At 44.4% G+C, this 12840-nt stretch overlaps 1 protein-coding gene across 1 annotated transcript in view; it reads left to right on the forward strand.

Moving 5' to 3' along the window:
- Positions 1-395: 395 nt before the first annotated feature.
- lrrc4ba (leucine rich repeat containing 4Ba) overlaps positions 396-12840 on the forward strand; it is a 36016-nt gene continuing 23571 nt past the window's right edge. The window contains exon 1 of the mRNA XM_047572564.1: positions 396-1957. The gene's annotated coding sequence lies outside the window, so the exon portion shown is untranslated. The remainder of the gene's footprint in view (positions 1958-12840) is intronic.

Below are 12840 nucleotides of genomic sequence, written 5' to 3' on the forward strand. Positions count from 1 at the left end.
GAGATTGAGAGGTTCAAAGTAAAGTAGGGAGAGAACAGTCAATATCGAGAGGGAGCGACGGGGAGAGATCCAGGACGATGACAACACCTCCACAGACTACTGAGGTATGTTTGTGTGAGAGAGGGAGGGAAGGAGGGACGCGGTGGTGGAGAGTGTGTGAGAGTTAGAGAGAGGGAGGGATATCCACTGCACTGTTGTGTGACTGGAAATTTAATAGAGAGAGAGAGAGGGAGGCAGGAAGGCAGCAGGGGAGGGAGAGGAGAGGAGAGGAGAGGAGAGAGGAAGGAGCGACGCAATGCAAAAGCACTAAGCGAGAGCTGTTGTTGTTGGAATTACAGAGGACTGGGACAGGCTGTGGATGCTGCTAGACCCTCACTGCAGAGTGTAGGGCTGAGGAGGGAAGGGATGGGGAGGGGGTGGGGGTCAAGCAAGCGAGAACATATTGTGCATAAAGTGGAAAAGGGCAGCCAAGGCCATGTAGAGAGTGCACTGTGCAGTGTTTAATAAGAGAGAAACAGGTTGGCCACCCTGTTGCTGCATCCAGACTTAATATGTAGGGGTCACTCATTACCCTGATCCCGTTCTAAATCACGCCTCTTTGAGCTTGTGTGTGAGAGGACTTACTATGTGAACACACAGCGTCTGTGATTGTGATCTGGCGTTGAGGTGCAAGGATGTGAGCAATCCTCCAAGTCCAGATATAGAACGTTATCAATCCAGCACTAATCACCCGTCTGAACACCCCCCTAATACTCACACACTCTCCCTCCCTCTCTGTCTCCCTCCCCCCTTTTCCCTCTATCCTGCTATCTGATGGACACACTCAACCGCCCGCCCACTCCCTCGCATATACCTCCTCCCGTTAAGTTCCCGCTCAGGTGATTGACAGCTCAACCCTGACCAGACCTTGACCTGACCTTAAACCTCACCTCGCTCCCCCCATTCTTTAAAGAAGAAATTTAGTGTATGGATAAAAAAAAAAAAAATAAATAATAATAAAAAAAACAAAAAAAAAACACCAACACCCAACCCTATCCCGTTCCTCCATCTCAGCAGGTCAATCAATACATCTGCACATATACACTGTATATACCGTATACTGGATATATGATGGGATCTGCAATGGAAGCAGGACACAAATTCAATGAGGCAGCGCTGTACAGGTGGGGCAACGTGTGTGCGTGAGTGTTGCCAAGGGAACCGGCCAAGCAGCAAATGTTCCTTGTAACAAGCAGTAAACACCACATTGACCATATTCCGGAGCTTATACTGTACACGGACAGATGTGTGATTGTCTCTGGGATGAAGGCATGACAAGTTGTGCAGTGAAATGCAACAATATGCTTTAGGAGACGCGTGGGTTTGTTTGGCTTATTATAATTATGGAGATTCTAATTATTACATTAGATTCGTTTATTTATTAGGCTATGTTATCTCATTTGGGGTTATTAATATTTAAGTGTTTGCCACGGGCTGTTTGGATGCTGCGCGCGATGTATGTATGTCTCCAGATTGCAACAAGCAGTTTTTATATATAGCCTACATTTATAGCGTGGAAGATAAATATAAAGTAAATAAATAAATAGACTTCCAGATTCACTGTCCCGGCAGCAGAAACAGCAACAGCGGTGTAGCCTCAGCATCCCCTCCTCACCGCCGGCCAGTGGTTCCATCCACCTGAAGATTTCTGAGACAATTCTCATTACCAGCGGTGGCAGCGCAGCACTTGGAAAGGGTGAATCAATCTGAGAGAGAGAGAAAGAGAGAGAGAGAGGAGAGAGAGAAAGAGAGAGAGAGGGGAGACAGAGGAGAGAGAGCGCAGGGAGAGAAGACAGCGTCGGTGGCGGCTCTGCAGTGGAATACGCTGTTATTTGAGGGAAGGTGAGCGCTCTCGGAGTACCGACAAATGTTAACCAAGATGCGTTTCAGGACTTGATCGCATCATCTTAAAATAAAGGTAAGTCCTGGTGACATCCTCAGGGTATGGATATTCATGTGCTTTGATTCTGCTGTTTCTCCGATGTGTATGTGTGTGTGTTGGTGTGTGTGTGTGTGTGTGTGTGTGTTGGTGTGTGTGTGGTGGTGGTGGGGGTGCTCTGTGCGCGAGCGTCTGGCGGACACTTCGGTGCATTTGCTGAACGCGCAACAAACAACTTATGCGCTGGAATGGAGATCCGCCTTCATGACCTGTATGTGATGCGCGAGCCGTCCTCGCGTGTGATCCGACACAGGCCTCTAAAGGTGACTGATATCCAGGAATGACATGTGTGGCGAGACGGGCGCGTGTCAGGAAACGCTGGCAAACGATGTGACGAGATCTGAAGCGTGCGCGCAATTGAAACTTTTCTTCGAGCTTTTGTTTGTGTTTTATGCGTTCGTCAATACAAGTTAATCTAACCTTGGCGATAAGAGGAACATCCGCCGTAGCACAAGCTGATGACAGGGTTTAATATTTGATCCGTTTAACGCGCGGCTTTCACTCAAATATACCGAATTAAAGCCCCCTAATCGGAGCGGTTTACAGTGTCAAGTTTGTGTGCTGGGTTCGGTTACCCTGGCTGGCCCCACTGACGACCCCAGATTTGGAAGAAAATGCGCAGGCACCTTGCGGCTTACGCGCGGTGGGTTAAGCTCTGAGTCAGAGCCTGGGGCCCCTCCGGCTGAGAACAAGGAGCAGATAGATTAGGACTGATGAATGAAGATCTGCTGCCTCTATCTGCAACACAATGATACGGTTATGAGGGGATTTAAATGCTAATGTGCAGTGTTTCAGAGAAATCCGAACGGACTGGGACTGCGGGGCGGGAGGAGATTGTTGGCAGCGCTATGGACCTGCTGGATGATCTCCCGAGTTTTATGATGGAGAGAATACGTTATTAATGGGGTGTTGAAAGGTGAACTGGGGCACTGGGGCAGGATTAGACGAGAGGAAAGTGGAGGGGCGTAATAAGCTGAAAAGCCCCTCCAGCATAAGTTTTTAGCAGATGAATGTGAGGGAGCGAGAAGACACTTGAGTGGAAGATGGCTGTCATTTTTGATTTTCTTTCCCACGGACCGATAAACTGCTGCTTGCATTTAACATCCTATGGATTTTATTCACGCCATATATTTAATACTCCTTACGGTAGGCCAGTATAGCTGAACCATGACACACAGCTTTCATAAGCCCTCACCTCTCAGCATATTCTTTTCATTAGATCCAAAATAAGCCTACAGAAATAAAACTTTAAGAGGATTTTATGTTGCTTGTAAAAACATGTATTTTATTCCTCCATATTGGGGGCTTTATGTTCAATACTAAGAGAGTGAGGCTTCTTTTATGGATGATCATGAACTGTACAACAGCACCGGCCACTGCAAGGCCGCGGCTTCATGAGAAGCTTGTTACTTGATACCACAATTAAAGGCAAGGTCCTCCAGCTCAGGGCAGCGCCTCAAAATATCAAGACGGCTAACTCCTGCGAAAGTGAGGCCACAAATGTCATCAGAATTTGCTCATCGTGAACTTTCTTCTCACTCCCCAAAGCCACAGCGTTACCTAATGCTTTCAAAGTGGGCCAGGTTACTAAAATGCAGCTGTTTATGAGAATGGGCTAAGGATAACAAGAAGGTGGACTGTCCAACCTCTCTGTCTGGTTTTACAGATACAGGGATGTGAATTCCTAAAAAAAAAACAAAGAATTTGGTGGCAGAAAAATTCTGGGAGACACTGTATTGAATCAGGAAAGACCTAGAAAAGTGAGGGAGTATAATGACAACTTGAGTCAAATCTTTAGGCCCTGAAAGTGGAAAGCCACGTCACCTCTTATCCTAAAGTACATATAATTAAAACTGAAAAATGTCACGATCCACAAGGAAAGGTTAACTCAGTTAAGTTATGTGAAGATGATGGAATGTTTTCACAGGCTTCAACCTCCTCCACCTGGATTTAGAGTGAAAAAGAACAAAGAAAGGATACCCTTATTTTTTGATTTATTTATTTTTTTTTTTTACCAAACTGACAACTTCAAAACGGAGCAAACGTCTTACAGTATGCTTGTGGTCATCTTGCCTATTTATACTGTCACCCTTTTTTTAAACACATAATTAAAGCGCGTGTCCTTCCTGTGTCATAAATTAAGCCCCGGCTGAGCAATTTCAGACATTTGAGGAATCAGGCCAGGTCGCTGTTTAATTTCAGAGGCACACCACTTATGGTGTGGTATGGTGCATGGCCGATAAGCTTGATGAAAACAAGCAAGCAGGTTAACAGGGACATGGTAAATTACACCTGCACACCTGGCCGAGAGGGAAGGTGTGACTTTGAGATAATGTTCATCCCCTTACCGTGTCAACGCTGTTGGAATCGTAGAGCCATTGCGGATTTTTTCCAGAGGTGTGAAAAAGTCGCGGCAAATCCTCAAAAAAACAAACATGTGAGGTGGGAGAGGGCGTGAGAGAAGTCCAGCATATAAATGATAACCCCATAAAATATTGCCCAATGTCAGCTATTTGTGCATCTCTCAGATGCAGTCGTATTCTTTCAGTCTGGTTGAAGTGTAGTTTGCCTTTCCTTGTCCCCATACTGTAAAAGGACAAAGAACAGTACTAATTCTACATTAGAATGCAAAGAGAGTAACTGTTGCCCTAAATTTGGTGTCTGTGTCAATTTGTGTGTTTATGCACATGCACTCATTTCTGTGTGTGTTACATGGAGCATGTGAGAGATTATAGATGACACTTAAACTGCTCTAATCAGGGCAAGCTGGTCGCTGATCTCTTCATAGAGTGAGGGTGTCATTGATTGATGGCTGCACAACTTGCTGATGTACACAGGTTGAAGGGTGAGGAGAGAGTCACTGATCAGGCATGAGAGGCTGAAAACTATTGGTACAACCTCCGGCTGTCACTTAATAATGCAGCACAATGAGCCCCCCATCTGAGACTCTGGGATCTTATGACACATGTCCTCATGCTCTGCCATGTCTGAACCTGGCCACGGATGCCTGAGATTCTGTCTTTGCGCATGATGTGGCGCAATTCGAATCTCAGCAATCATGGAGCAGAGGAGTGCATGAGCACTGACCCGTCCACAGCAGAAAGCTGTCTATGATGGCAGGGTAAGTATAATTAGCTGTGATTGGTTTGATTGAGTCTCCCGTCCAGGCCTGTGTGTCGGCCCTTTGGGGATCATGATGACCGCCCGGGCATTAATTATTGAATAATAGTTGGAAGAATTGCAATAGTTAATGACACAAAATGAATGTTATAATCCATTGAACTGACATAATTAGAAATGGCCAGATTTCCCCTGAGGAATATATTCTCATCATGACCTAAAGTTGAGAGGGATGCCTGAAAAATGAACTGAGGCGATTCCTTTCAGTTCCCTCCTCATCGGAGAGCTGTCTGGCTGCACCCGGCTAAATGTCCGATCATGTGTTAGTAAAGGCGGTCAGAAGTGGCTGCTCACTCGTGTGTCATCGGAGACTGGAGCAGTCAGGATGTGGCTCAGTTCGCGCTGTTTGAAATGAGCTGGCCAGAGAGAGTGGTCAGCACCGTGTGGCTGATATTGAGTTTGGCAAAGAGAAGAGATATTATCTTCTTCTGGTTAGATTAAGTATTAGTAAATGTGATTGGATAATGAAGGCGGTCAAGCCTCAGTGACCACCCCACTTTATAGCTACTGCCGGCTTGGCTGCATCTAGGCACAGAGTCTTGAGGGAGTTTGTTTCGGGTCAGTGATGGCATAAGAGCTCAATACACATACAGCATTGCAGAGTCAGGCTGGGGCCTTTCCTCTGTCTGCCTCACTGACTGGCTACGCTGGCTGGCTGGAGGCACAACAGTAGTGGCATACTGATGCTGATGATGATGACAGTATAAATATTGATGATGTGGATGGCAAGAAACAGACAGTCCACGAGATCCGTAAACACGAAATCATAGCCCGGATGACCAAAGTGTGATGATAAACGTTTTTGTTTTTCTTCTTTCCCTGCCCTGCTGTGTTCTTCACTCCATGTGATTCAAGCCTGATACAGACAGGTTTGGTTTCCACGGCACTCTGAGAGATCACAATGAGACGCCCGGAGAGACGCGTGGGCACACTGTCGCACAAGATGACACATAATCAAACGTCCCTTTTGTATCTGATTGGAGCTTGTTGTATTTTCAGGGGCAGCAGTGTTGGTGGTGTTGGTGGTGGGGTGGAGTGGTGGAGTGGTGGGGGGGGGGGCGCTGATGTCAAGGCGAGATGGTGGCTCCAGAGGAAGGTGAGGAAACATACCAGCAGTGGTCCCCGGAGGCCTCTAAGAGCCACAGAGGAGGCAGTTAGTGAAGCCAATCGGCATCGCTGTGATAAATCACAGATTCGTTCGTTTGGTTAGGATGATTACTCTCAGTGCCATCATGTGAACCCATACATGCCTCCACTGTTTGTTTCCCAAGTCCCTGGACTCTCCGCGATATATATATATATGTAGACTGTTGACTCAGTTGTACTAGTTTATTTATATATTTTGCGCCTCTTGCACATTTCTCTTGTGGTAGTTTTCAGTTTGGGCAATGCAATGGCGGGGCGTACAGGCTCAAATTTCCCCGTATTGACTGGAAACATTGGCTGTTAATTGGTACGGTGAGTTATTTGCCATACCTTAATCCTAAGTGAGCACTAATGTAATTGTTTTATGAAACTGGAGAAAGTAGGAAAGATCATTCACAGTATTCTAGTGACCTGTGTCTAATAACATGTTCAACGAACCAAACATAACCACGGATAACGTGTGTTTTGTCAGTTATCAGTCGTTTCCGCTGTTGGAAACATAGTCATCGCGAAGTTTTGTGAGGCAAAGCCCAGATTCGATCCAGGGACTTTTCCATCACACTGCAGGGTTTAGTGATCAGACACCCCGCTTTGGGAGCTGCAGAGCAGGGCCGCGGACGCCCCGAGCCCCCGCCGACGTGACGGAGACACGCAAGATGGTGAGTGGTTACTATGGCAGGTTACTATGGCAACCTCAGGTCTCTGTGAGAGCTTCCATTTCACACAGCGTGGGAGAGAGGGAGCGAGAGAGAAAGAGAGAGAGAGAGAGGTGGAGAGAAGAACCCGCAGAGAAAGAAGGGTGGAGAAATCGGCAGAGGAGGTGAGGTGCAGAAATAAACATGCCTTAGGTGTAGAAAAGGGAAAGGGATGGAGAGGATGTAAGAGAAGAGGAGCTGAAAGGAGGAAAAGTGATGGAGAGGTGTGAGTGATGGGGTGAGACTGAGGTGTGAGAGGAGCAGATCGGAGGGCAGGGCCGGCGATCACGTGGCACGTTAGACCAGATCTGCACTGCATCCATGCACGCGCCGGAATATCTCAGCGCTGTTTTATAATCATTCTGATGCTACACGGCTCTCTTTATCTCTCCTTCTCTCTCCTTTATTTTTCTTTCCTCTCCCTCACCTCTCTGATTTAGTTGGCACGGCGCTCGGCTGCGAGAGACATTGTGTCCGTCTTGGTGACTGGTCTCCATGGAGACGTCCATCAGTCAGTCCATGTCAGTGTTTTGTGGGCAAAGCCTTATCGTGTTTGTCAGTGTGAGTGTTTATCTGTCTGTGTATTAGTCAGTGTGTCAGTCATAGGGAAGGCGGGGGCGAGGCCTGAATGGATGGAGGCCAAGAGTGCGTTGCTTACCACGCATGCATGCATGCACACGCCGCTTGTTTGTTTGTTTGTTTGTTTGGAAAACGACAGCCATTTATATAGGGAAGTGGAAGGTCTCGTGTACAGTCATGGAGCTGGAGATGCGCAGACAGATGGATGCGTAATAAAAGCGCGTCCACCTCTGCTCCACATGTTGCACTACACTGTCTGAATGTTTATTTCCTCTTTTCACCCCTGTTGTCCTAATTAAACACCGAGCCCTGCTCCAGTGTAAAATCTGTTGCTACACTGCAGAGTACTGATGATGTTGCACAACTTTTTTCTTTTTTTTTTGTCTCTTTTTATCTTTAATGTTATCTTGTCCACTCAGTGCATTATGCCAGCATACAGCTACACAGTCAGCGCTGCATGTACTTATTCTTTTACATCATTTTTTTTTTTTACAGTTAGCTGGGTTTTATACTCATGCAGCCAGCTGCATTTAAATACAATATGCAAATTTTATAGTGCTCATTTATATGTACAGAATAGCACTTCAGTTTTTCAATTAATTGATTTCTTAACGATTTTGCTGTTCATTTCTATGAAGCTTGAGGGCAGCTGATGAGATTTGTGAAACCATGTTTATGACCTTGACCCTGACCTTGAGTAGTAAAGGAACACTTGAAAAGACATCGCTCACTCTAAACAGAAACAGTTGTGTTTCACATCTGAGGTGGAGCGCGTGTGAATGATGTAAGTGGACTCGACTTAATGTTAAATTGTGCACTAGTTAACTCTAAAGTGCTGCTGTGGCACAGCACCGTTAAAACTCAGCGACTGTCCCGCTCCAATTAGAGAGGCAGTAAGCTGTGTCCTGATACCTGGAGGAGCAGCAACCCAGCCACTAACTGCAAGATTTATCCTTAACAATCACCATGCACATTTCAGGACTCCACCTAAACATTCCCAGTCATAAATCTCTTGAGCAGTGCAAATTTAAAAGCGCATTAACCCTGTAACACTCACCAGCCTGAATGTGTGCCTCGTCGAAGCAAACCGGAGTCACTGCATACGGCATACCGCAAGAGCCTAATGAGCAAAAAAGTGTCCAAGATTTTAATCTTGTTTTAATAATAATAATAATTAAAAAAAAAAAAAAAAAGTTAGAGGGAGACATGAATGCATTGAAGTCTTTACACCATGTCCTCCAGAGAGTCTCAAAACTTAAACAGCAAGACAAGGCTGTTCTGAACAGGAAGTTCAGCATAACGCAAACAATGTGTCAAATATCACTATTTTTAAGATTTGTGTGGGAGTCTTTATAATTGCTACAACTGCCAAGCCCCATGTGCTTTGTGCTATATTCCCTGTGTATTAAAGGGATTTCACTGTTGTAAAAAACAACTCTCACAGACCTCCATGGTGTTCCATATAATCCTTTACAGCTAATATGTCATCTTCACATTTGTTAAATTAATAATTTCATTTTATAGTAATGCAATTATACGTTAAGCGTAGAGTCTTTGCCGCCTCTTGCATCGACTTGGCGATGTGTTCATGTTCCATATAAAAGTCAGACAGCACTGCGTTCTGAAGTAAAAGTATTTCATCAGAAAATTCAACCAAGAAGACATTTTGATAAAAGGGTAGTGTGAATTTGACAGTCAACTGATGCTGTAGTTCAGTGTTATCATAAGTGATTTCAGAACAATCACTTTGATGTATCAGTTACTCCAGAAGAGTCAGGTAAAGACAAACAAACACTCACGTTTGCCTTTTTCCTAATAATAATTACCTTATGCGTGCTGTTAAAAGTAAATATGGAATTTCACACTGGAATTTGTCTTTAACTACATTTAGTCAGCATTCTCATGGTTTAAATCTAAGTGGAGGAGAAGTGTTTTTATACATAAACAAAAACAGTAAAAGTACTCATTCTCTCTCAGTCTTGCAGAAAGGTTATAGTAAAAACTGTGAGAAAAATACACACCCTAAATGCAGCACTGACTGACCCCATCACAGAAATGTCACACACATAAACAATTGCATGGAATCGTAGTTGACATGCCATAATTGACTTGCTGAACGAATTCACACACAAACACTTTCTCCTGTGTGGAAAAAGAGAGAGAGAGAGAGAGAAAGGGAAGCAAAGCCAGGGCACCATGAAATACAGAAATGCTGAACCAAATCCTCTCTTTCTAAACAGCTGGGAGCAACAAAAGCTCGGCTCAGAAACACTGGGAAAAGGTTTCAGAGCCACCCCCCGAAATGTGCAGTTTACATTGCTCTGTAAATGGCTGAGAGACGTTTTGATTAGCTACTGGCTTTGGCTTCCCCCTCGGAGCGCAGGAATTCAGTGCATCAACACACTTAACAACATTAAATACGGATTAATTGTTCGCGAAAATCTGCGTCCTGACCACGCAGTGCCACAGAACGGACAGTAATAACTGGATTTCATTTGAAGATGAGAGCTGGTGAAGATGTTAACATTAAAAATACTTTCATCCCAGGATGTAATGACAAGTGGTATGAAGCCCCCAGTAAGGGATTTGAACATGTGGGGTAGGTAATGTAATGTCTGTTAATGGGAGTGCTTTAGCAGGGTGATGAACACAGTGACTTTTAATCTGCAGCTCTTGGCCCCCTCTGAAGGGGAGGAGGAGGTCCCTGCTCCTGTAGGAGCCGTTCTGAATAGATCAGGGCTTCTCTCTGCATCCTGCATCCTAATAAGAGCAACGCCGTGTCTTTGGACATTTTGAGTGGGAGGGCGAGGTAGGAGATGGATACAGTGCAGAGGGGCTGTAGTATATCCTATTTGACAAGGATGAGAGGTGATTAAAATGTGGAACACAGAATGCTCCAGTTTAAGAAAACCCTCTCTTATGCTGTTTTCTAAAAATAAGGGCGTATTGTAATAGTGCTCCAATAACCATCCTTTGTGCAGCGAAATACACCAAAATATGAGAGTTATCCAAGCCCGCATGTCCTGTCAGGAAATCACGTTAAGAAGCTTAATAAATGAATAGGGAGGAAATGAGGAGGAGTTTCTGTCTAATTAATAGTTTATCGTACAATCATAAGCTTAATTGACCTTCTGTACATTCGGCTGAGAAGCACGAAATGACTCGAGTGGCAACACGGCATTATAAGATATTAAAAGTGCATTTAGTACGACTACTATTGCTGCTCGATCATGACTCAGTCAAAGCAGGACAAATAATTCCTGTTTTCTATGTTGAATCAAACTGAAAAGTATTGTAGTCCTCTGAAGTTCGATCATTTATTTTTAAGGAAATATCGACCAGTGTGGTGACAAAAGGCATTAAACCCATGTTGAGAGAACTACAAGAGTCGGGTCCTGAGTTTTTTTTGTCATTTATAAAGTAGAAGTTATTAGGTAGAACTGATTTATGAAGAAGGAGTTTATATATAGCATGTGGCTGAACTAATCAATGTGTAGATAAAGCATACCTGTGCTATACATCTTATAAAGAAATAATAGTCAAAATGTAGAGATTTTTAATCAAACTACACATTAAGATGTGTCGAACAGCTAATCATGTGATATGTGTGATTTTTAGTTTTTCAATGGGATTTAATGAGAATTTAACTCAAATATATACAGTGGGGGAAATAAGTATTTGATCCCCTGCTGAATTTGTAAGTTTGCCCACTTCCATAGAAATGATCAGACTCTGGTTTTTATGGTTGTTTACTGGTTATGGGTATAGACAGAATATCAGTCGAAAATGCATAAAAAACACACAATCTAAAAGTTATAAATTGTTATGTATTTTATTAAGGGAAATGAGTATTTGATCCCCAAGCACAACACAAGTCAGTACTTTGTAGAGAAACCTTTGTTGGCAAGCACAGCGATGAGACGTTTCTTGTAGTTGGTCACCAGGTTTGCACACAGCGCAGGAGGGATTTTGGCCCATTCATCTTTACAGACAGTCTCTAAATCCTTCAAGTTTCTTGGCTGCCTCTTGGAAACTCGGAGCTTCAGCTCCCTCCACAGGTTTTCGATCGGGTTAAGGTCTGGAGACTGACTAGGCCACTCCATGACCTTAATATGCTTCTTCTTGAGCACATCCTTTGTTGTCCTGGCAGTATGTTTTGGGTCATTGTCATGTTGGAAAACCCACCCACGAGGCATCTTCAGTGTTCTTGCTGAGGAAAGAAGGTTTTTGTCCAAGATGTTACAGTACATGGCTGCATTCATTGGCCCCATAATGCGGTGAAGTTGCCCTGTACCCTTTGCTGAAAAACAGCCCCAAAACATGATGTTTCCACCTCCATGCTTAACCGTGGGTATGGTGTTCTTTGGGTCATACTCATGTTTTTTCATCCTCCAAACACGGCGGGTCGAGTTAATGCCAAATAGCTCAACTTTGGTTTCGTCAGACCACAGCACTTTCTCCCAAGCCTTCTCTGAGTCATTTAGATGTTCACTGGCAAACTTAAGGCGGGCCTGTACATGTGCCTTCTTGAGCAGGGGGACCTTGCGGGCACTGCAAGAGTTCAATCCATAACGGCGCAGTGTGTTGCCAACTGTTTTCTTGGTGACGGAGGTCCCAACTGCTTCCAGATCATTAACAAGCTCCTGCCGTGTTGTTTTAGGCTGCTCCCTCACCTTTCTCATCATCATCCTCACTCCATGAGGCGAGATTTTGCGGGGAGCTCCAGACCGAGGACAGTTGATGGTCCTTTTATGGGTCTTCCACTTGCGAATAATGGCACCAATAGTTGTCACCTTCTCGCCAAGCCTTTTGCTGATGGTTTTGTAACCTATACCAGCCTTGTGCAGGTCTACAATCTTGTCCCTGACATCTTTTGACAGCTCTTTGGTCTTGCCCATGGTGCTGTAGAAGTTGGAATGTAAGAAACTGATTCTTAGAGCAGGTGTGCTTTATATACATGACGAGTTAAGATCAGGAGTATTGGTAATTAGTTGACTGAGCACAGCTTTGTGCCACATGCGCACCAGCCAATCTGTAGGAGCCTGAATTCTAAGTGAATTGTTGGGGATCAAATACTTATTTCCCTTAATAAAATACATAACAATTTATAACTTTTAGATTGTGTGTTTTTTATGCATTTTCGACTGATATTCTGTCTATACCCATAACCAGTAAACAACCATAAAAAACAGAGTCTGATCATTTCTATGGAAGTGGGCAAACTTACAAATTCAGCAGGGGATCAAATACTTATTTCCCCCA

The sequence above is a fragment of the Mugil cephalus genome, chromosome 20 (genome assembly GCF_022458985.1).
Source record: "Mugil cephalus isolate CIBA_MC_2020 chromosome 20, CIBA_Mcephalus_1.1, whole genome shotgun sequence".
In the NCBI taxonomy this organism is placed as follows: Eukaryota; Metazoa; Chordata; class Actinopteri; order Mugiliformes; family Mugilidae; genus Mugil; species Mugil cephalus.